We start from the raw sequence: 22,996 nt of genomic DNA, 5'->3' as shown, positions 1-22,996 counted from the left end.
AAAGGATCCTACCTTAATAAAGGCTAGAGAGAATGTTAAGATTGTTAATGGGGAACCTGTGGTACCAGGTGACAGGGTTACGTATCCCCACATGGCCATCTGTAATGAGCTCTTGTACCACATTGTCAAAAGGGGTGAGGATGTGGTGGAACAGCTGGTAGTTCCCCAGCCTTATCGGAGAACGGTACTAGATTTAGCTCATAGTCACGTTACCGCAGGACATTTAGGGGCAGAAAAAACCACTGAAAGAGTTTTACAAAGGTTCTTTTGGCCAGGGGTTTATAAAGAAGTGTCTGAATATTGTTCTTCCTGTCCTGAATGCCAGTATCATGCCCCTAGACCCCATTTCAGGAGCCCACTAGTTCCCATGCCTATTATAGAGGTCCCGTTTGACAGAATAGCCATGGATCTCGTGGGGCCCTTGTTAAAGTCTGCTCGGGGCCATCAGTATATCCTGGTAATTATGGACTATGCCACTCGATATCCTGAGGCTGTCCCTTTACGCACTATCACAACCAAGGCGATAGCTAGTGAGCTGGTGCAGGTATTTAGTAGAGTGGGAATACCAAAAGAAATTTTGACTGACCAAGGTACTCCATTTATGTCAAGGATCATGAAAGAGTTGTGCAAGTTATTTAAGGTCACTCACCTCAGGACGTCCATCTACCATCCCCAAACTGACGGGTTGGTGGAAAGGTTTAATAAAACATTAAAAAGTATGCTAAAAAAGGTTGTTGAGAGAGATGGGAAAAACTGGGATTGTTTGTTGCCCTACTTGTTAATGGCCATCAGAGAAGTTCCTCAGTCCTCTACGGGGTTTTCTCCATTTGATTTGTTGTATGGTAGACACCCCAGAGGGCTGTTGGATATTGCCAAAGAGACGTGGGAAGGACAGCCCACTCCTTATAGAAGCGTTATTGAGCATGTAACACAAATGCAGGATAGGATTGCAGCCGTGGTACCTGTTGTCAGAGAGCACATGGAACAGGCCCAAAGTGCTCAACAGAGGGTCTATAACCGGAGTGCCAAGATACGGGAATTTGCTCCTGGCGATAGAGTTCTTGTTTTGGTACCCACTGTGGAAAGCAAATTCCTAGCTAAATGGCAGGGTCCATTTGAGATTAGGGAAAAAGTGAATGAGGTTAATTACAAAGTATACCAGCCGGGAAAGAGAAAACCCGAACAGATCTACCATGTTAACTTAATCAAACCCTGGAAAGATAGGTTGTCTCTGTCAGCGGAGCCTTGCCCTTCGGTGTCTTCACCCCGGTTGCTTCCCGCAGTGAAGGTGTCAGAGACATTATCAGCTGATCAGAACAATCAGGTTAAAGAATTTCTCATCCAAAATAGGGAGGTATTTTCAGAGCTGCCTGGCCGAACGACCATAATAAAACATGACATTGTCACAGAACCAGGGGTCAGGGTTCATTTAAAGCCATATAGGATTCCTGAAGCTCAGCGAGAAGCTATTTCTAAGGAAGTTAAAACCATGTTAGAACTGGGAGTCATAGAGGAGTCTAACAGTGAGTGGTCCAGTCCCATAGTGCTCATCCCGAAGCCCGACGGTAGCATACGCTTCTGTAATGACTTCCGTAAGTTAAATGAGGTGTCCAAGTTTGACGCATACCCCATGCCCCGTGTGGATGAGCTTGTAGAAAGGCTGGGAACAGCCAGGTTTCTCACCGCATTGGACCTGACCAAAGGTTACTGGCAAATACCTTTATCTGATAGCGCCAAAGAAAAAACAGCCTTTTCGGTTCCGGAGGGGCTGTACCAGTATAAGATGTTACCCTTTGGGTTGCATGGGGCTCCAGCAACCTTTCAACGGGCGATGGATAAAATTTTGAGGCCCCATAGAAAATATGCAGCTGCCTATTTGGATGATGTGGTAATTCACAGTACAGACTGGGGGTCCCATTTGGTTAAAGTACAAGCAGTACTGGACTCAATCAGAGAGGCAGGGTTAACTGCTAACCCAAAGAAGTGCTGCCTCGCAATGGAGGAGGTCAAATACTTGGGCTTCACCATAGGCAGAGGTCTGATTAGGCCCCAATTGAATAAAGTTGATGCTATTCAAAACTGGCCTCGTCCAGTGAATAAAAAACAGGTAAGGGCTTTTTTGGGAATTACTGGGTACTATAGACGGTTTATTCCTAATTTTGCGACCACAGCGGTGCCGTTGTCAGACCTTACCAAAGGGAAGCAGTCAAATGTGGTGAAATGGAACCCTGATGCAGAAAAGGCGTTCCAAGCGTTAAAAGTGGCTTTGTGTTCACAACCGGTGTTGATAACACCAGATTTTTCAAAAGAATTTGTGGTACAGACAGATGCCTCAGAGGTAGGGATAGGTGCTGTGCTGTCCCAAACCAGAGATGGGGACGAACACCCTATCATTTATTTGAGTAGGAAACTCAATGAGCATGAAAAAAGGTATGCCATTGTGGAAAAGGAGGCTTTGGCCATTAAGTGGGCACTAGATACCTTGAGATATTACCTCTTGGGTAGACAATTCAGACTAGTGACAGACCATGCCCCTTTAAAATGGATGTATGTAAATAGAGGCAAGAATGCTCGTGTAACTAGATGGTTTCTAGCGTTGCAGGACTTTAAGTTTACTGTCGAACATAGACCGGGAACACAATTGGCCAACGCAGATGCATTGTCTCGCATCTTCTGTTTGGGGGCTACAAGTGTTCCGGCCCCTAGGTCGAAACAGGGGAGGGGGATATGTGACAAGAACACTGGGATAGTGTTTGAGGGCAGGTATATTTGTCCCAGGTTCTTGTCTTACATGTTTTAGAAAATGTTAACTTCTAGGAAAAATGCTTTTTGTTTTGTCTGAACCTTTTCAGTTTGCTGTAAAAGCTGGGTAAAGGCTCTGAGAGAGAGATAAGGCGAGTTCTAGACATTGGGCCCAGTTCGGGTCTTTGGCCTCACAGAGGGCTAATCAGGGTTTCAGCTGTGTAAGAGTGTTATAGTGCTTCTAACCTGATTAGTATGGGCAGACTGCCTGGGAAGGCTGCAGGATCTGTGTGTGAGAGACACGCTTTCTGATGCAAGTAAGCTATACAGTATGTACTGAAGAACTCTGTGTTTTGTTTAGTGACAGTTAGGAATATCTTATGTTTAGTTAGTGCCGGACAGGCAAGGTATTTTTATTTTGGGGTTTGTTTTATTTTCTGTTTCAATAAAACTGGCCGGGGTCAGTTGTACCAGAAACTGGACTTGTGTTGTTCCTCAGCTGCTGCGTGCGGCCATATTCCCCAGGAAAAGGCGCCTTGCACCCCTACAGTGTTACAATATATATACAGACACATACATACACACATACACACACAAGCACACACGTTCCCAGACAGTGCTATGAGTTCAGTAGTACAGGAAGCATAGTTTGTTTACAAATGTAAACCACTTATACTGTATGTGAATTTGTGTACAGTATGTTACTAGTGTTATTTTTCATTTACTAGTGTCATTTCTTACAGAAATGTAATGCAGTGCATGGCCGTGTTTTTGTACGGGCAGGAGTATAAGGGCCCTAGGCTGATAGCTGAGGGTCCCCTTTTTCCAGAGGTTTGAAAATCGACCGTGGGAAACCGGAGATATCCAACTTCAAAGCAGTGGTCCCATCCGAGCCTTTTAATTGCTCTTCCCGGCCAGATATCTTGGGTTCTGTTGGAGTTTTTCTGAGGATATACTCCAAAAGCTGGGCCTCTCCCCTTTCGGTGGACACTGGCAGCTTGTTTCTACTATGCCCAGAACCAGAGATATCGGCCTTCCAGCAGCTGGTCCCTGCTCCAGCTCTACATGCCTGGTATGCAGTTTTATATATTCGTCAGTGGATTACTCTGGCTCCTGAACTCTGATGCCCAAGTCCCCAGGACCTCCTGAAAGGTGGGGCTCTCTAGTTTTTTTTTATCCCATTAAAAGCTAAGAAATCTATTTCCAGGAACTGGATATATCTGCAGTCAAGCAAGCTGCCCTCTCACCGCAACAAATGATGAATATTTAGCCCACTCCACTATACACCCCTCACCTACATATTAAACACCCCCTATCACCCTGAAAGTCATGTACCTGGGACCCTTCTCTCAGCACAATGCCCCCATTCTACAGTCTAGTATTCTCTCTCCCACCATCTGTGCAATAAAGGTCCTACATGCTGAGCAGAAGATAGAGCACTCCCTACTGCCTGCAGGACATCAAAACTACCACTGATAGCACCCCTCACCCCTACCACTGGAGGATGGGTAGGGGTCCCAGTGCATTGATTTGCCCAGGGGTCTATACTGCTGTTAAGACGGTCCTGATGCAGTGACCCTGTAAAATACCTGTCTAATGTTCCCAGACACTCTATGCCATGGTTACCATTCGGTAGAGAAATTACAACCAACTTAATTGTAGTTAAATCTCCATGAAAATCCAGTATAGGTCATGTAAATCCAGTAAAAGGTCATGACAAGCGCTCCACATACTGTACCCACAGATATGCCAGGCTGGTTCTAGTTCTCAATTACCCAGCAATGGCTGCCAGGAAACATGAGATCTGTTCTATTATTTATTCTCATACGCTCCCTGGTCATTTTCTTTCTCAGAAATGTAAATCATCAGCACTGGATTGTCCTACAGTATCCCCTCGTCTCTATACTATCTAGCTTGCACAGTATTATATTATAAATGAATTTGTATTCAAAATATACATGAACTACTGCAGTCTCCTACCACACAGAGGAATCAGCCGGTCAGGTGCCTCCGTCCTCGGTCTCGCTGTCTCGGTGTATGCAGTAAGCTGCTCTCTGCTCCGTCCTCTGCATCAGTCCACACAGCACACACTCCGCAGCAGGCTGCAGTTTCGATTCTGGTCTACTGTCTGTACAGATTAGACCTTTGTATCCTCCCATCCATTACTTTCAGTTTCCATTCTTCCTTCTGGAGTCTGACTACAGGGGAAAAAGAAGAAGGAAGCTAATCGTAGTGAAACCAGAGAGGAGGGGAAAGTTTCTGTGCTGAAACATAACATACATAACAAAAAATAGATACAAAAAGGCCCAGAGGCAAACGAGGCTGATGTTAGCTTCTTATTCGGCCAGCTTCTTATTCACTTCTTATTCAAGCTCCAGCTTCTTATTCACTTCTTATTCAAGCTCCAGCTTCTTATTCACTTCTTATTCGAACTCCAGCTTCTTATTCAGATCATTCAGTTTCGCAAGGGTTAATGAGTCTTCTGTCACAAATTTGACACCTGAAATCAACAGAGTAGGGTCCCTTGCATATGACCCACTTGCATTTTGCCTGGCCCAACACTGTTTTGGGCATGAAATACACTGGCAAAGTGGGCACACACACCATATTTTACCATTTTGAAGAAGTAGCTGTAGTTTTGCAAGGGTTAACTAGTCTTGGGCCACAAATTTGACACCTGAAATCAACAGAGGGTGGTCGGTTACATATGACCCACTTGTATTTTGCCTGGCCCAACGCTGTTTTGGGCATGAAATACACTGGCAAAGTGGGCACAAACACCATTTTATAAATTGCCATTTTGAATAAGTAGCTGTAGTTTTGCAAGGGTTAACTAGTCTTGGGCCACAAATTTGACACCTGAAATCAACAGAGAGTGGTCACTTACATATCACCCACTTGTATTTTGCTTGGCCCAACGCTGTTGTGGGCATGAAATACACTGGCAAAGTGGGCACACACACCATGTTTTGCTATTTTGAATAAGTAGCTGTAGTTTTGCAAGGGTTAACTAGTCTTGGGCCACAAATTTGACGCCTGAAATCAACAGAGGGTGGTCAGTTACATATGACCCACTTGTATTTTGCTTGGCCCAACGCTGTTTTGGGCATGAAATACACTGGCAAAGTGGGCACACACACCATGTTTTGCTATTTTGAATAAGTAGCTGTAGTTTTGCAAGGGTTAACTAGTCTTGGGCCACAAATTTGACACCTGAAATCAACAGAGGGTGGTCACTTACATATGACCCACTTGTATTTTGCTTGGCCCAACGCTGTTTTGGGCATGAAATACACTGGCAAAGTGGGCACAAACACCATTTTATAAATTGCCATTTTGAATAAGTAGCTGTAGTTTTGCAAGGGTTAACTAGTCTTGGGCCACAAATTTGACCCCTGAAATCAACAGAGAGTGGTCACTTGCATGTGACCCACTTGTATTTTGCCTCGCCCAACGCTGTTTTGGGCATGAAATACACTGGCAAAGTGGGCACACACACCATATTTTCCATTTTGAATAAGTAGCTGTAGTTTTGCAAGGGTTAACCAGTCTTGGGCCACAAATTTGACACCTGAAATCAACAGAGGGTGGTCAGTTACATGTGAGCACCCTCTGTTGATTTCAGGTGTCAAATTTGTGGCCCAAGACTAGTTAACCCTTGCAAAACTACAGCTACTTATTCAAAATGGCAAAATATGCTGTGTGTGCCCACTTTGCCAGTGTATTTCATGCCCAAAACAGCGTTGGGCCAAACAAAATACAAGTGGGTGATATGTAAGTGACCACCCTCTGTTGATTTCAGGTGTCAAATTTGTGGCCCAAGACTAAGTTAACCCTTGCAAAACTACAGCTACTTATTCAAAATGGTAAAATATGGTGTGTGTGCCCACTTTGCCAGTGTATTTCATGCCCAAAACAGCGTTGGGCCAGGCAAAATACAAGTGGGTGATATGTAAGTGACCACCCTCTGTTGATTTCAGGTGTCAAATTTGTGGCCCAAGACTAGTTAACCCTTGCGAAACTACAGCTACTTATTCAAAATGGCAAAATATGGTGTGTGTGCCCACTTTGCCAGTGTATTTCATGCCCAAAACAGCAATGGGCCAAACAAAATACAAGTGGGTGATATGTAAGTGACCACCCTCTGTTGATTTCAGGAGTCAAATTTGTGGCCCAAAACTAGTTAACCCTTGCAAAACTACAGCTACTTATTCAAAATGGCAAAATATGCTGTGTGTGCCCACTTTGCCAGTGTATTTCATGCCCAAAACAGCGTTGGGCCAAACAAAATACAAGTGGGTGATATGTAAGTGACCACCCTCTGTTGATTTCAGGTGTCAAATTTGTGGCCCAAAACTAGTTAACCCTTGCAAAACTACAGCTACTTATTCAAAATGGCAAAATATGGTGTGTGTGCCCACTTTGCCAGTGTATTTCATGCCCAAAACAGCGTTAGGCCAAACAAAATACAAGTGGGTGATATGTAAGAGACCACCCTCTGTTGATTTCAGGTGTCAAATTTGTGGCCCAAGACTAGTTAACCCTTGCATAACTCAATTTTTTGAATAAGAAGCTGGAGCTCGAATAAGAAGTGAATAAGAAGCTGGCCGAATAAGAAGCTAACTTCAGCATCGTCAGAGGCAAGAGGTCAGGGGCGGAACTCCCGGAGGCAGCGGAGTCTGCTGCCGCCGGGCTCCAGTGCTGTAGGGGGCACCTAGATCCAGCCTCCTCCATTGCACTCTGACCGCAGGGCCTTAACTAGGGTAGTGCGGATGGTGTTCAGACCACATTTGCCCTGTGGGCACACCATCCGCAGGCACCCGCCGATGCGTGCGGTACCACGGTTACGCCAGTCTACTGTCCTCCCTCCCACCTCCTCCCCCCAGCCAGTCATCTCAATCTGCAATCTTCCACCAAACCACGCCCCCTTGTGACAATCGTGGAAGTTCTTCCCCGCCACACAGAAACAGGACACCGTGACAGGCAGCTGATCATCCTGGTGTCCACACCGCACAGGTCAGCGAATAGCTCCAGGAGTCTGTCCCATTACCTCCCGTCCTTCCCCCTACCCTCACCCACTCTCTCCCATAGCCGTCTCTACAGAGCTGTGCTGGCTGCACTGTTTATAGGGAGTGTGCTGCCGGAGAGCATCAGCCGCAGTCTGCCTGTGCAGGGGAGGAATAGTGGCTGATCACACTGATCGTGCTTCTCCCACTCTCCCTGGATTTGATCCTTTCTTACTGGTTTTCATAGCGGCACCCCATTCATCAATATATTTTTATATTACATAAGGGGGCGTGGCCTCACGGGCCGTGATTAGGCCACGCCCCCAAAAGTGCCCTGCACACTCTGACAAGTCTTCTCTTGGACCTCTTCTCCCATCCCCCTCCCACTATTCCCATGCTGTCAGCAGCAATACTGACGCTGGCATCATAATGGTGATGATCCCAACAGAGGTGAGGTAAGTATTATACCTTGCCCCCCTACCCCTTGCCCTCTGGTACTGCAACCTAACCCTATCCGTCCCCCCTTAGTGCTTAAACCTACGCGCCCCCCCAGTAGTGCCTAACACCCCCTCCATGCAGCCTAACCTGGCATATTGTGCAGTGTAAAGGGTTAGGCAGCTCATTTTAGAATAAAAGCAGTGTTAGTTAAACTGATTATTCTATATTACTGTCTTGTAAAAAAAAATCTGTACAAATCAAAGGTTACTCTTATCTGCTGTCTTTAATTCCTCAACTAAATGTAAGACTGTTGCCTAATAAGCGGCTCTACTGTGGTGCAACATGTATAAGGGACTAACGGACAATACTGTGTGGTACAATGTGAGTAACGGAGACACTACTGTGAGGTGTAATGTGACTAACAGACACTACTGTGTGGTGCAATGTGAGTAACGGATGCTACTGTGTGGTGCAGTGTGAGTAACGGACACTACTGTGAGGTGTAATGTGAGTAACGGACACTACTGTGCGGTGTAATGCGAAAAGTGGACGCTACTGTACAGCGTAATGCGAATAATGGCTGCTACTGTGCGGTGTAATGTGAGTAACGGATGCTACCGTGCTGTGTAATTAAAATAATGGACACTGATTTAGTCAGTGATTTAGTGTAGGGTATAGAGGTGTCAGTGATTTAGTGTAGGGTATAGAGAGACGGGGTCAGTGATGTAGTGGTAGGTATAGAAGGGTAAGTTAAAATACTAATCATTTTTTGTGGGGAGGGGGGCACTCAACATTTATCTTGCCTCCGGGCAACTGAGATGAAGTTACGCCACTGCAAGAGGTTATTTTATACACAGCAGTTGGAGCACTGTAATCACAAATGAGGGCAGCTAAATATGAGCACAGGTTAGAGGTAATCGGCAGTAGCGGATCTTGCCACGGGCAAGCAGGACTTTTGCCTGGGGCGCCGCCTTCCGGAGGGCGCCGCACCATGGCAAGATCTGCTACTGCTGTGCCCGCAGCTGCCCGCTGTGAAGGGAACTAGATGCATAGCATCTAGTTTCCCTTCGTGGAGAGGACCTTTACTGTGCGGTGCGCGATGACGTCATTGCGCACCGCACAGCATTTCAGCGGTGCTACTCTACTGTACAGGGGGGCGTAACTGACCACGCCCCCTGTATGAAGCCACGCATCTATTTCCCGCCCGGGGCGCTAAAAGGGCTGGAACCGGCCCTGGTAATCGCTCACGCTGATGTATCTGAACAAAATGGAATTTGAATATCATCTGAAAGAGATGCCAAGCACAGGAATTATAAACAGGAACTGACAACATTGGGAATAACGATAACATTAAAACCTAATAGATTTACGGTACTTAAGTGTTTTTACTTCTGCTGAGTAGAGCTTGGCAGAGTTGTAAAGGCCCATACACAGTACACTGGGCGATTTTGAGCTGAAAGCGGCTCAAAACCACCCAGTGTGTATACACCGGCGATGAGCGCTGATGCTCGCTCACGCTTCATCGCCAGCGGCCGCCGCTTTTCTGCTGATATTCCTGCTATGGAAAGCCGTTCACCCCCACTGTCATCGCTGGGCAGGGGGGAAAAGCGCTCAGTGTGTATGCACTGAGTGATTTTCAACCCAGCGATGTCAGCCATCATCGCTGTGCATACACGCTGGGCAAAAACGCCCTGGGTGTATGCACCTTTACTCATACTTACCGACTTTTTGGTTGCTCTCTCCGGGAGAGAGCAGCCAGGTCAGATCCGCAGGGGGCGGGGAAGGGTAGTGACGAGCAGAGGGGCAGAGCAGAGGTGGTACGGGGGCAGGGTGAAGGCATGGCTAATGTGTTGCATCATTTAAGCCATGCCCCCACTGTATAATGCCTCTATTACCGGCATTATACTGCAGGGGGCGTGGCTATGATGATGCAATTCAACAAGAATCGCGTCATCGGCTGCCTGGACCACCCACTTTACTCACTAAGTGGGCGGCCTGGAAGGCGGGAGCACAGAAATCGGGAGACTTGCCCGCTTTTCCAGGAGGCTGGGGGGGTCACCCAATTTTTGGGAGCCTCCCGGCCATTCCGGGAGAGTAGGCAAGTATGCTGTAACTAGACTTTCTCTAACGTCCTAAGTGGATGCTGGGGACTCCGTCAGGACCATGGGGGATTAGCGGCTCCGCAGGAGACAGGGCACAAAAATAAAGCTTTAGGATCAGGTGGTGTGCACTGGCTCCTCCCCCTATGACCCTCCTCCAAGCCTCAGTTAGGTTTTTGTGCCCGTCCGAGCAGGGTGCAATCTAGGTGGCTCTCCTAAAGAGCTGCTTAGAAAAAGTTTTTTTAGGTTTTTTATTTTCAGTGAGTCCTGCTGGCAACAGGCTCACTGCATCGAGGGACTTAGGGGAGAGAATTTCAACTCACCTGCGTGCAGGATGGATTGGATTCTTAGGCTACTGGACACCATTAGCTCCAGAGGGAGTCGGAACACAGGTCTCACCCTGGGGTTCGTCCCGGAGCCGCGCCGCCGACCCCCCTTGCAGATGCCGAAGTTGAAGAGGTCCAGAGGTCCAGAAACAGGCGGCAGAAGACTTTCAGTCTTCATAAGGTAGCGCACAGCACTGCAGCTGTGCGCCATTGTTGTCAGCACACTTCATACCAGCGGTCACTGAGGGTGCAGGGCGCTGGGGGGGGCGCTCTGGGCAGCAATGTGTTATACCTTTTTTATGGCTAAAATACATCACATATAGCCCTTGAGGCTATATGGATGTATTTAACCCCTGCCAGATCTCACAAACTCCGGGAGAAGAGCCCGCCGTTTTAGGGGGCGGGGCCTATTCTCCTCAGCACACGGCGCCATTTTCCTGCTCAGCTCTGCTGTGAGGAAGGCTCCCAGGCTCTCCCCTGCACTGCACTACAGAAACAGGGTTAAAACAGAGAGGGGAGGCACTTATTTGGCGATATGATTACATATGTGAAAATGCTATAAGGGAAAACACTTGTATAAGGGGTTGTCCCTGTATAATTATAGCGTTTTTGGTGTGTGCTGGCAAACTCTCCCTCTGTCTCCCCAAAGGGCTAGTGGGGTCCTGTCCTCTATCAGAGCATTCCCTGTGTGTGTGCTGTGTGTCGGTACGTGTGTGTCGACATGTAGGAGGACGATGTTGGTGAGGAGGCGGAGCAAATTGCCTGTATGGGTGATGTCACTCTCTAGGGAGTCGACACCGGAATGGATGGCTTATTTAGGAATTACGTGATAATGTCAACACGATGCAAGGTCGGTTGACGACATGAGACGGCCGGCAAACAAATTAGTACCTGTCCAGGCGTCTCAGACACCGTCAGGGGCTTGTAAAAACGCCCATTTACCTCAGTTGGTCGACACAGACACAGACACGGACACTGACTTCAGTGTCGACGGTGAAGAAACAAACGTATTTTCCTTTAGGGCCACACGTTACATGTTAAGGGCAATGAAGGAGGTGTTACATATTTCTGATACTACAAGTACCACAAATAAGGGTATTATGTAGGGTGGGAATAATCTACTTGTAGTTTTTCCTGAATCAGATAAATTAAAGTGTGTGATGATACGTGGGTTTCCTCCGATAGAAAATTATTGGAGGTATACCTTTTCCCGCCAGAAGTGAGGGCGAGTTGGGAAACACACCTTAGGGTGGATAAGGCGCTCACACGCTTATAAAAACAAGTGGCGTTACCGTCTCCAGATACGGCCGCCCTCAAGGAGCCAGCTGATAGGAAGCTGAAAAATATCCTAAGAAGTATATACACACATACTGGTGTTATACTACGACCAGCAATCGCCTCAGCCTGGATGTGCAGCGCTGGGGGGGCTTGGTCGGATTTCCTGACTGAAAATATTGATACCCTTGACAGGAACAATATTTTATTGACTATAGAGCATTTTAAGGATGCATTTCTATATATGCGAGATGCGCAGAGGGATATTTGCATTCTGGCATCAAGAGTAGATGTGATGTCCATATCTGCCAGACGATGTTTATAGACACGACAGTGGTCAGGTGATGCAGATTCCAGACGGCACATGGAAGTATTGCCGTATAAAGGGGCGGTCCATCGGACCTGGTGGCCATGGCAACAGCTGGAAAATCCACTTTTGTTACCCCAAGTCACATCTCAGCAGAAAAGGACACAGTCTTTTCAGTCTCAGTCCTTTCGTACCCATAAAGGCAGGCGGGCAAAAGGCCAGTCATATCTGCCCAGGGTTAGAGGAAAGGGAAGAAGACTGCAGCAGGCAGCCCATTCCCAGGAACAGAAGACCTCCACAGCTTCTGCCAAGTCCGCAGCATGACGCTGGGGCCATACAAGCGGACTCAGGTGCGGTGGGGGGTCATCTCAAGAGTTTCAGCACGCAGTGGGCTCACTCGCAAGTGGACTCCTGGATCCTACACGTAGTATCCCAGGTGTACATTGGAAATTCGAGACGTCTTCCCCTCACAAGTTCCTGAAGTCTGCTTTACCAACGTCTCCCTCCGACAGGGAGGCAGTATTGGAAAAAAAAAAAAAAATTCACAGGCTGTATTCCCAGCACGTGATAATCAAAGTACCCCTCCTACAACAAGGGAAGGGGTATTATTCCACACTATATTGTGGTACTGAAGCCAAACGGCTCGGTGAGATCTAAAAGATTTGAACAATTACATACAAGGGTTCAAATCAAGATGGAGTCACTCAGAGCAGTGATAACGAACCAGGACGATATGGTGTCACTGGATATCAGGGACGCTTACCTACAAGTCCAAATTTTGCCCTTCTCACCAAGGGTATCTCAGGTTCGTGGTATCAGTTCAGACGCTGCCGTTGGATTGTCCACGGCACCCCGGGTCTTTACCAAGGTAATGGCCGAAATTATGATTCTTCCTAAAAGAAATATGGACGCTTTCCTGATAAGGGCAAGGTCCAGAGAACAGTTGGCGGTCGGAGTAGCACTATCTCAAGTAGTTCTACGACAGCACGAGTGGATTCTAAATATTCCAAAATCGCAGCTTTTTCCGACGACACGTCTAATGTTCCTAGGGATGATTCTGGACACAGTCCAGAAAAGGATGTTTTCTCCCGGAGAAGAAAGCCAGGGAGTTATCCGAGCTAGTCAGGAACCTCCTAAAACCAGGAAAAGTATCAGTGCATCATTGCACAAAGGGTCCTGTGAAAAATGGTGGTTTCTTACAAAGCGATCCCATTCGGTAGATTTCACGCAAGAACCTTTCAGTGGGATCTGCTGGGAAAATGGTCCGGATCGCATCTTCAGATGCATCAGCGGATAACCCTGTCTCCAAGGACAAGGGTGTTTCTTCTGCGGTGGCTGCAGAGTGCTCATCTATGAAAGGGCCGCAGATTCGGCATTCAGGACTGGGTCCTGGTGACCACGGATGCCAGCCTGAGTGGCTGGGGAGCAGTCACACAAGGAAAAAATTTCCAGGGAGTGTGATCAAGTCTGGAGACTTCTCTCCACATAAATATACTGGAGCTAAGGGCAATTTACAAGGCTCTAAGCTTAGCAAGACCTCTGCTTCAAGGTCAGCCGGTATTGATCCAGTGGGACAACATCACGGCAGTCGCCCACGAAAACAGACAGGGCGGCACAAGAAGCAGGAGGCAAATGGCAGAAACTGCAAGGATTCTTCGCTGGGCGAAAAATCATGTGATAACACTCTCAGCAGTGTTAATTCCGGGAGTGGAAAACTGGGAAGCAGACTTCCTCAGCATAACCTCCACCCGGGAGAGTGGGGACTTCAGCGGGAAGTCTTCCACATGATTGTAAACCGTTGGGAAAAACCAAAGGTGGACATGATGGCGTCCCGCCTGAACAAAAAAATAGACAGATATTGCGCCAGGTCAAGGGACCCTCAGGCAATAGCGGTGGACGCTCTGGTAACACTGTGGGTGTACCAGTCATGGTATGTGTTCCCTCCTATGCATCTCATACCAAAAGTACTGAGAATCATAAGAAGGAGATGAGTAAGAACGATACTCGTGGTTCCGGATAGGTCAAGAAGGACTTGGTACCCGGAATTTCAAGAGATTCTCACGGAAGAACCGTGGCCTCTACCTTTAAGAAAGGACCTGCTCCAGCAGGGGCCTTGTCTGTTCCAAGACTTACCGCGGCTGCGTTTGACGGCATGGCAGTTGAACGCCGGATCCTGAAAGGGCATTCCAGATGAAGTCATCCCTACCCTGGTCGAAGCCAGGAAGGATGTAACCGCAAAACATTTTCACCGCAATTGGCGAAAATATGTTGCGTGGTGTGAGGCCAAGAAGATCCCTACAGAGGAATTCCAACTGGGTCGTTTCCTACATTTCCTGAAAACAGGACTGTCTATGGGCCTAAAATTAGGGTCCATTAAGGTTCAAATTTCGACTCTGTCGAATTTCTTCCAGAAAGAACTGGCTTCAGTGCCTGAAGTTCAGACGTTTGTAAAAGGGGTACTGCATATACAGCCTCCTTTTGTGCCCCCAGTGGCACCTTGGGATCTCAATGTTGTTTTGAGTTTCCTAAAGTCACATTGGTTTGATCCACTCACCACTGTGGACTTAGAATCTTCACCTTCCATGTGAAATATTTTATTAGCCCTGGCTTCAGCCAGGCGTGTGTCAGAATGGGCGGCTTTATCATATAAAAGCCCTTACTTAATTTTTCATTCTGACAGGGCAGAATTGAGGACTCGTCCTCAATTTCTCCTTAAGGTGTTTTCTGTTTTTCACATGAACCAACCTATTGTGGTACCTGCGGCTACTAGGGACTTGGAGGACTCCAAGTTACTTGACGTTGTCAGGGCCCTGAAAATATATGTTTCCAGGACGACTGGAGTCAGAAAATCTGACTCGCTGTTTAGCCTGTATGCACCCAACAAGATGGGTGCTCCTGCTTCTAAACAGACGATTGCTCGCTGGTTTGTAGTACAATTCAGCTTGCACATTCTGTGGCAGGCGTGCCACAGACAAAATCAGAAAAAGCCCATTCCACAAGGAAGTGGGCTCATCTTGGGCGACTGCCTGAGGGGTCTCGGCTTTACAACTTTGCTGAGCATTTACTTGGTCAGGGGCAAACACGTTTGCTAAATTCTACAAATTTGATACCCTGGCTGAGGAGGACATGGAGTCTCTCATTCGGTGCTGCAGGGTCATCCGCACTCTCCCGCCCGTTTGGGAGCTTTGGTATAATCCCCATGGTCCTGACGGAGTCCCCAGCATCCACTTAGGACGTTAGAGAAAATAAGAATTTACTTACCGATAATTCTATTTCTCGTAGTCCGTAGTGGATGCTGGGCGCCCATCCCAAGTGCGGATTGTCTGCAATACTTGTACATAGTTATTGTTACAAAAAAATCGGGTTGTTATTGTTGTGAGCCGTCTGTTCAGAGGCTCCTACGTTTTGTCATACTGTTAACTGGGTTCAGATCACAAGTTGTACGGTGTGATTGGTGTGGCTGGTATGAGTCTTACCCGGGATTCAAGATCCTTCCTTATTGTGTACGCTCGTCCGGGCACAGTATCCTAACTGAGGCTTGGAGGAGGGTCATAGGGGGAGGAGCCAGTGCACACCACCTGATCCTAAAGCTTTATTTTTGTGCCCTGTCTCCTGCGGAGCCGCTAATCCCCCATGGTCCTGACGGAGTCCCCAGCATCCACTACGGACTACGAGAAATAGAATTATCGGTAAGTAAATTCTTATTTTTTGGTGCCTTGTGCAAGAGAGAGAATTGGCGTCCCTCCATCCCCATTTTTCCAATAGGGACATAAGGCACATTCCCTCGTGGGGAAGGGGCATGACAAGATTGACGGCACTGCAGGACTTGTTAGAATCACACAGCTTTAATGCAATGTTTCGAGACGCAAAGTCTCGTCGTCAGGCTACATACATACATAAAAATGTGGCTTACCTTATATCCCTTGTTGTGTCACCGCCCACACCGCAAACAGCCGAGGAACGGAAGCAGATCTCTGCACTAGTGCACAGGTTCTCAAACTCGGACCCCACACAGTGCATGTTTTGTAGGTCTCCGCGCAGAATCACAAGTGAAATAATTTGCTCCACCTGTGGACCTTTTAAAATGTGTCAGCGAGTAATTAATACACCTGTGCAACTGCTGGGTTACCTGCAAAACATGCACTGTGTGGGGTCCTGAGGACCGAGTTTGAGAACCACTGCACTAGTGGAAGCTGCCCTTCTGGGCGTTTCCCGATGACGTCATGCGGAGTTGTCCCCTGGTTGCATAGCAACCCGGTGGAGCCAGGGAATATCATGGCAACGGCATTTGTTGATGACATCACAAGATGATATTTGTGGGTTGCCAAGCAACCACACGGCAGGGACGGACACTTGTGCTCGTAGAGGCCGCACGCAACGGTGCTTCCTGGTGCCATTTGTGGAACGCAAATAACAGGTTGGCTGGCAACCTCTACCTGTAGGCATTGTCCCTCCTCCGGCATCAGCTGTGCGGGTTGAGCCTGTGACACAAACAACAAACAAAGCATATATAAACAAAACAAAAAAATACATATATGAAAAAATTAATAAAGAGAAAGACAGGGGAAAAAAATTATGCTCAACCCGCACAGCTGATGCCGCATCATGTGCGGCAGTCCCGCCACCGCTGTATGCAACAGCAGCATGCTGCGGTTGGGCCAGATGGGAGGACGGCGGGATTTCATTGTGAACACATACATTTCTCTTACGTCCTAGAAGATACTGGGTTCCACATTAGTACCATGTGGTATAGATGGGTCCACTAGGATCCTTGGGCACTTTAAGAAATCAATAGTGTGCACTGACTCCTCCCTCTATGCCCCTCCTACCAGACACAGTTTAGAACATGTGCCCGGAGGAGCCAGTCACGTTTAGGGAAGCTCCTGGAGAGCTTTCTGCATTTATTTTCTATTTGTTGTTTTCAGGCAGGGCTGGATGGCACCAGACTGTCTGCTTCGTGGGACTTAGGGGCATACTTGCCTACCCTCCCGGAATGGCCGGGAGGCTCCCCTGAAAAACGGGTGACCCTCCCGGCCCCCCGGAAGAGCAGGCAAGTCTCCCGATATCCGCGGGTCACCCCCTGCCCGCCGCCCACTTAACGAGTAAAGTGGGTGGTCCGGGCAGGCGATGACGCAATTCTTGTTGAATCGCGTCATCGTAACCACGCCCCCTGCTGTATAATGCCGGTAATCGCGGCATTACACAGTGGGGGCGTGGTTTAAATGTCGCTGTCCAGAAGCCACGCCCCGTTCAGCCTCTGGCCTGCCCCCCTGTCACGTCACCTCACTGCCCGCCCCCCCTGCTGAGCCGACGGGCTGCTCTCTCCCGGAGAGAGCAGCCCAGAAGTCAGCAACTATGACTTAGGGGGGAGAACTTCCTGAAGAGTTAATGGTCCTGTTTCTCCGCTGACAGGACACTGAGCTCCTGAGGAGGTTTTTTGCAATCCACACCATGGCGCAGCATACCCTCCTGCAGCACGCCACCACCCCTAACAGAGCCAGAAGAGAGAAGAGTGGTGAGTACAGCGCCGGCGTCCCGGTTAGTGGGTCGCCGGTGGGAATGGCGGCACAAGGGTAGGAGCGCAGTGCTGAGTGCAGGCTGCGCTCCAGGGGGCTCAGGAGGACATGCGGCTGCGTGTGTCCCGCTGTGAGGGGCACGCTGAGCCACCAATGACTACCCACACTGGCACCCATATCTAGCAGGGGTTTTAACCCTCTGTTAGACAAAAAATTACCTCAGGCCAGTATAAAAAAAGCGTGAAGCCGAGTGCCATTAAGGGGGTGGGGCTTCACTAAGAGCGGATCCAGCAGCTCACCAGCGCCATTTTCCTTCTGCAGCTTGCATTGACAGGAATCGCAGGGAGGCGCAGCTCCTCCACAAAGACTCCAAGTCTCCTCAGTGGTACCAGGGGGTCTTAGAAGGGGGGGGGGGGGGGGAGTAGTGGTAAATACTAAGCCCTATTAAGGGACTTAGTGTGGCGACCCAGCTAATATTTTCTTGGCTACAGGGGCGCTGTGTGTGGCTGGCTCTGATTTCTGTCTCCCGGAGGGCTCTGTGTCGGTTAAAACTGTGTTTTCACCTTTTGTGTGTGGGTGTGTGTGTGTGTCCCTTCACATTACCATGTCCAGGGACTGTGTTTCCTGCACGGCTGAGTGCCTTTCTTCCCCTGGAGGCTCACTACCCTGTACCCAGGATAGTGCTCATTCTCAGGCTAGTGGGGCCGAACCCCCATGGTTAACTTCCATAAAAGGGATGATATCGAATATTTTAACTAAATTATCCAATAATGAGAAAGAGACGCAAATTTTAAGACAGTCTATGGATGACCTGATGAATAGAGATTCAGTTCCCATAGCAGTGTCTCAAACCCCCGCCATTTGCCCACAAAAGCGTTCTCTGGCCCAGCTCTTGCAGGATGACACTGATGACGATACGTCAGATCCAGAGGAGGGTGATGTGGATGTGAACGGGGGAGATGCTGTCTTATCACAGGGCATACAAGCCCCGATGGAGGCTATCAGAAATGTCCTGCATATTTCTGACAAGATGGCAGAGGTAGAGGAGGAATCTTATTTTAATGTAAAAAAGAAATCCTCGGCTACTTTTCCTGCATCAAAGGAATTGAATGCCCTGTTTGAAGAAACTTGGGCTAACCCTGACAAAAAAATTCAGATCCCTAAAAGATTGATTACATCCTTTCCTTTTCCCCTGGAATATAGAAAGAAATGGGAAAACCCGCCGAATGTCGACGCATCGGTATCTAGGTTGTCACGTAAGATTGTCTTACCTGTGCCTGGGGCTGCATCCTTAAAGGACACAGCTGATCGCAAAATTGAGAACACTCTCAAATTGCTATACATGTCGGCAGGGGTGGCCCAGAGGCCCACTATTGCTTGCGCATGGATCACTAGAGCCTTCGCAAAATGGATACCTTACCCAGTTTGGATACCTTACCCAGGGGGCAGACAGTTTTATTCCTGCAGCATATCCAAGATTCTGCTAATTTTATGGTGGAGGCCTTAAAGGAAATTGGTTTGCTCAATGCACGCACCACTGCCATGGCAGTGTCAGCACGCAGGGGATTGTGGCTACGCCAGTGGATTGCGGATGCGGACTCCAGGAAAGGAGTGCAAAGTCTACTTGGGGGATGAACTGGATAAATTGATATCAAAAGCTGTGGCGGGTAAGTCTACGTATTTTGCTTCCGCAGCGCCCCCGGCTAGGAAAACCTACTCTGCTCCAACTCTGCAGTCCTTTCGGACAGCGAAATTCAAAGGCAAATCCAAAGGTTCTTCTACAGCCTTCAAAGGTAATAGAGGTTAACCCAGAAAACCAGCAGCTGCAGGTTCTCAGGAACAGACCTCCGGGTCTGCTTCCTCAAAGCTGTTAAGTTTGATTAACTTACAGGGAAAAAGCTGTACCTTATTACAATATGGTTCGGGCCGCTGTGGCTGCTAAATGTAAACAATACCCCTACGAACTTCCGGTGGGCGGGGCACCAAGCGTGGCCGCATTTTATCTGGGCTCTGGACCTCAACATTTCAACTTGCCTGTAATAGGGAATTTTGGGACCAATTTCCCCCCTCCAAGTTGATTATAGCAGTGCTGCAACATCAAGAAGTGTTTTGTTTCTGTTGTCTGGTCTGGAGTCGCTGTTTCTCTGCCGGAGTCAAGCCTGCAAAGCACAGGCATACATGACCGCCCCCCGCCAACTTGGGCGCGAAAAGCTGGGAGATGCCGGGAGCCTCTCCTGCTGTCACTGACATCTCTGCCTTGCCTGTCTTTCCCTGCATCAGAGATTGTTAAGCTACCTGAGAGCAAGACGGTGTACAGCGTTTGTACAGCTGTCTCACAGGTCCACTGCGCTTGGACGATCTTTTCAAAAGGACTTGTGAACCGCCTACAGCTTGCGCTCTGCGGACCTCCCTGCTGTTTACATCTCCGAGGTGGGTGCGCTCCTACAATACTCTCCAGGTCTCGGTCTTTTAGTGCTACAACTTACAGGTACTGGACTTGCCGTAGTAACGTTTCTATTTTTGTCTTGTTTCTATATATTGTGGCAGCTACCACCACAACTGAAACACCATGAGCATTCACGGATCTCCCCAGTCGTGTACTAGCTACCCCTCCACACTATTTTCTACTCAGTCAGTTTCAGCACTATCTGGCATGGTGTTTGTGGATGCTGAATTTATTACTCACTTGGCAATGGAATTGAGTAACATCCTCCTATCCTACTTGGACGATCGATTTTATCATCTGCTGTCTCCTATGGGCCTTACTACAGAATTACATAATATTCCCTCTGATGCTGTCGCTCCCTTGGATGACTCCGAAATGGATGTCCCTCCCATGACAGCGGTAACTGCATCTGTCACCTTGACTCCTCTGCGTAGTAAGGGAGATGATCTCTTGAATACTCCATCATCTCTACAAGACCATGTACATTCCAGTTTCTGGACGGACTCTGATTTATCATTTGCGAGAACGGATGGTTTGGAGCATATTCCCTGCCCAGCACAGGTCCCGACCTGTACTCCTACTTTGAACCCACCCGGACTTCCATACTGTGATACTGCTTCCCTCCCTGAGAAGCAACTGGTTAACGTCTGTAACCCTGCATTTAACATTTTTCGTTCTTGGTTAAAACACTCAGATATTGGAATGTTGATATTGTTTGCCCGGCAAAATGACTTACTACCCTTTAAGTATAATTCATCTCTGTCTCAGGGTCTTTTAGGGGCCGTCACCTAAACAGATAACCAAATATTTGTTATTCTGCTTCTACTCTGACAGACCCATTTTTACGACCCTGACTTTAGCATTTGACAATTAACATTCCAGATTGATTTGCTCGTGCATTTCTTTTCATTTTAGCTCTTAATATCCCACTCCCTCCCCCCCCCCCACTCCCCTTCTTATTCCTGTTTTTTGTTTAACTACTAGTCCATATTAACCAGTTTGTTTGTTTGTTTGTTTGTTTGTGGATTCTCTCTAATTAATGCCTGGTTATGTGTTTGATCCCTTGTATTATCACAGTCAAAAAGACAAAAATCAATGTTTGTCAGAACGTGAGCTATGTATCGTTGCAGCTCCCGTTCCCCTAGCTAAAGTTTGGAAAATTTAGGAAAGTTGAAGATTTGAGGTTTGAGCATCACTTAAGTTAACTCATACTAAACAAATTTGTTACTTTAATCTTTTTTCTCTTATATACAAGTACTTGTTGTTAAATTGGACATGCTGTGTTCCTTATGATATATACAGTATAAGATGCTTGTGGTACACATTGAAGTATTATGCCTGTTATCTTATTCTTGAGTATGTATATGATCTACTTGTGGAATATATAACTTGTATTGATGCAAATGCCTCAATAAAAAATATATTTAAAAAAAAAAAAAAACAATACCCCTACGATATGTATGTACGTCGCGTTTACACGCCGACACGCTATGCGCACTATACAGCGACGTGTGGGTGAATACACTTTTATACCCAAACAAGAATGGAATGCGACACCAGTAGTTATATGTTATGTTGTGGTCCAACGCAGCAACAAATATTTACTAGAAGGGGATATACACAGAAATACAATAATATTACAGTGAATAAGCTACAACCAATAGTACATACATTGGTTCGCCTGCGCCACCCGAATCCGTTCCTCAGTCAATCTTAGCAAGATGACCTTCAGAGTATTAGCCTGAGGCCAGCCAGGAGGTCCAAATGGTCCAAAACACAATACAATGGGAAATGTATGCTCTTCTTCCATTGGTCCGGTGGTGGGACATATCCAGTGCATTGGGGATAATTGGTCAGCTCAACCGGTGGGCGATGACTAGGTCCTGAGATGTGATTACTGTTGTTTACATCTGAGTTCCTGCCCCAAGACCAGTTAAACCCACCACATTATCATACATGAATCCGGTATTGCTAATAACTTATTGCTGCAATATGAGACAATATCCTCACACCCACCAAATTACTGCTTATGTGACCCTGAACAATATGATCCCACACATGATATCTTTATACATTCCAAACCTCGTGATGTGTGTGTGTGTGTGTGTGTGTGTGTGTGTGTGTGTGTGTGTGTGTGTGTATATATATATATATATATATATATATATAGAAAACAGCTGTTACCCGGCACTCCACTAAAGGGATATGGAGATTACTTGCTGCGGTGCCCTCCGTAGGTTAGTAGCACTAACCCCATGTAGTATGCAAAGTTCGGCGGCACTCCAGCAGACTTTCAATGCGTTTTAAAATATCATAATTTTATTGTTCCAACGGCGTTTTGGGGATATACCCCGTCGTCAGGGACAGTACATCACACACAGACAATTCAAATACAACACTTATATAGCAAGACAATCCTAACTACAATTGATTGATCATACTCACCTGTCCCACGCCGCTGACCGCCCGCTACCCACTACCGGCATAGTGGGAGCTTCTGGATGACGTAATCAAACGGCGCCGGACAGGCGGACCGACGTCATGACGTTGGTTGTCATGGTGATGTAGTCTAACAAAACAATACAGAAATGTTTTTGCTTGAGTATGTATATTAATACATTTCCTCAATATAATAACAATATTATATCTGAATCTACAGGTGACATGTATTTTAACATTTAGTTTGTAGTCTGGTGTTGGTGATCACTTCTTTTTTCTTCTCTTTTACTTTTGTTATTATATTGAGGAACAAAGTCAAAATAAGGCTCAGTAGTGTGTGTGTCATTCCGAGTTGTTCGCTCGCTAGCTGATTTTAGCAGCATTGCACACGCTAGACCGCCG

General features: G+C 47.3%; 1 protein-coding gene across 2 annotated transcripts in view; it reads right to left on the bottom strand.

Moving 5' to 3' along the window:
• Nucleotides 1–22,996, bottom strand: part of ZNFX1 (zinc finger NFX1-type containing 1) — a 162,973-nt gene that overhangs the window by 71,793 nt on the left and 68,184 nt on the right. For both annotated transcript variants that reach the window (XM_063960516.1, XM_063960517.1), the window contains exon 2: nt 4,723–4,940. The gene's annotated coding sequence lies outside the window, so the exon portion shown is untranslated. The remainder of the gene's footprint in view (nt 1–4,722; nt 4,941–22,996) is intronic.

This window comes from Pseudophryne corroboree, chromosome 3 (genome assembly GCF_028390025.1).
Source record: "Pseudophryne corroboree isolate aPseCor3 chromosome 3, aPseCor3.hap2, whole genome shotgun sequence".
Taxonomy (NCBI): domain Eukaryota; kingdom Metazoa; phylum Chordata; class Amphibia; order Anura; family Myobatrachidae; genus Pseudophryne; species Pseudophryne corroboree.
The sequence above is the reverse complement of the archived record's forward strand: the minus strand, read 5'-3'. Positions and strand labels throughout refer to the sequence as shown.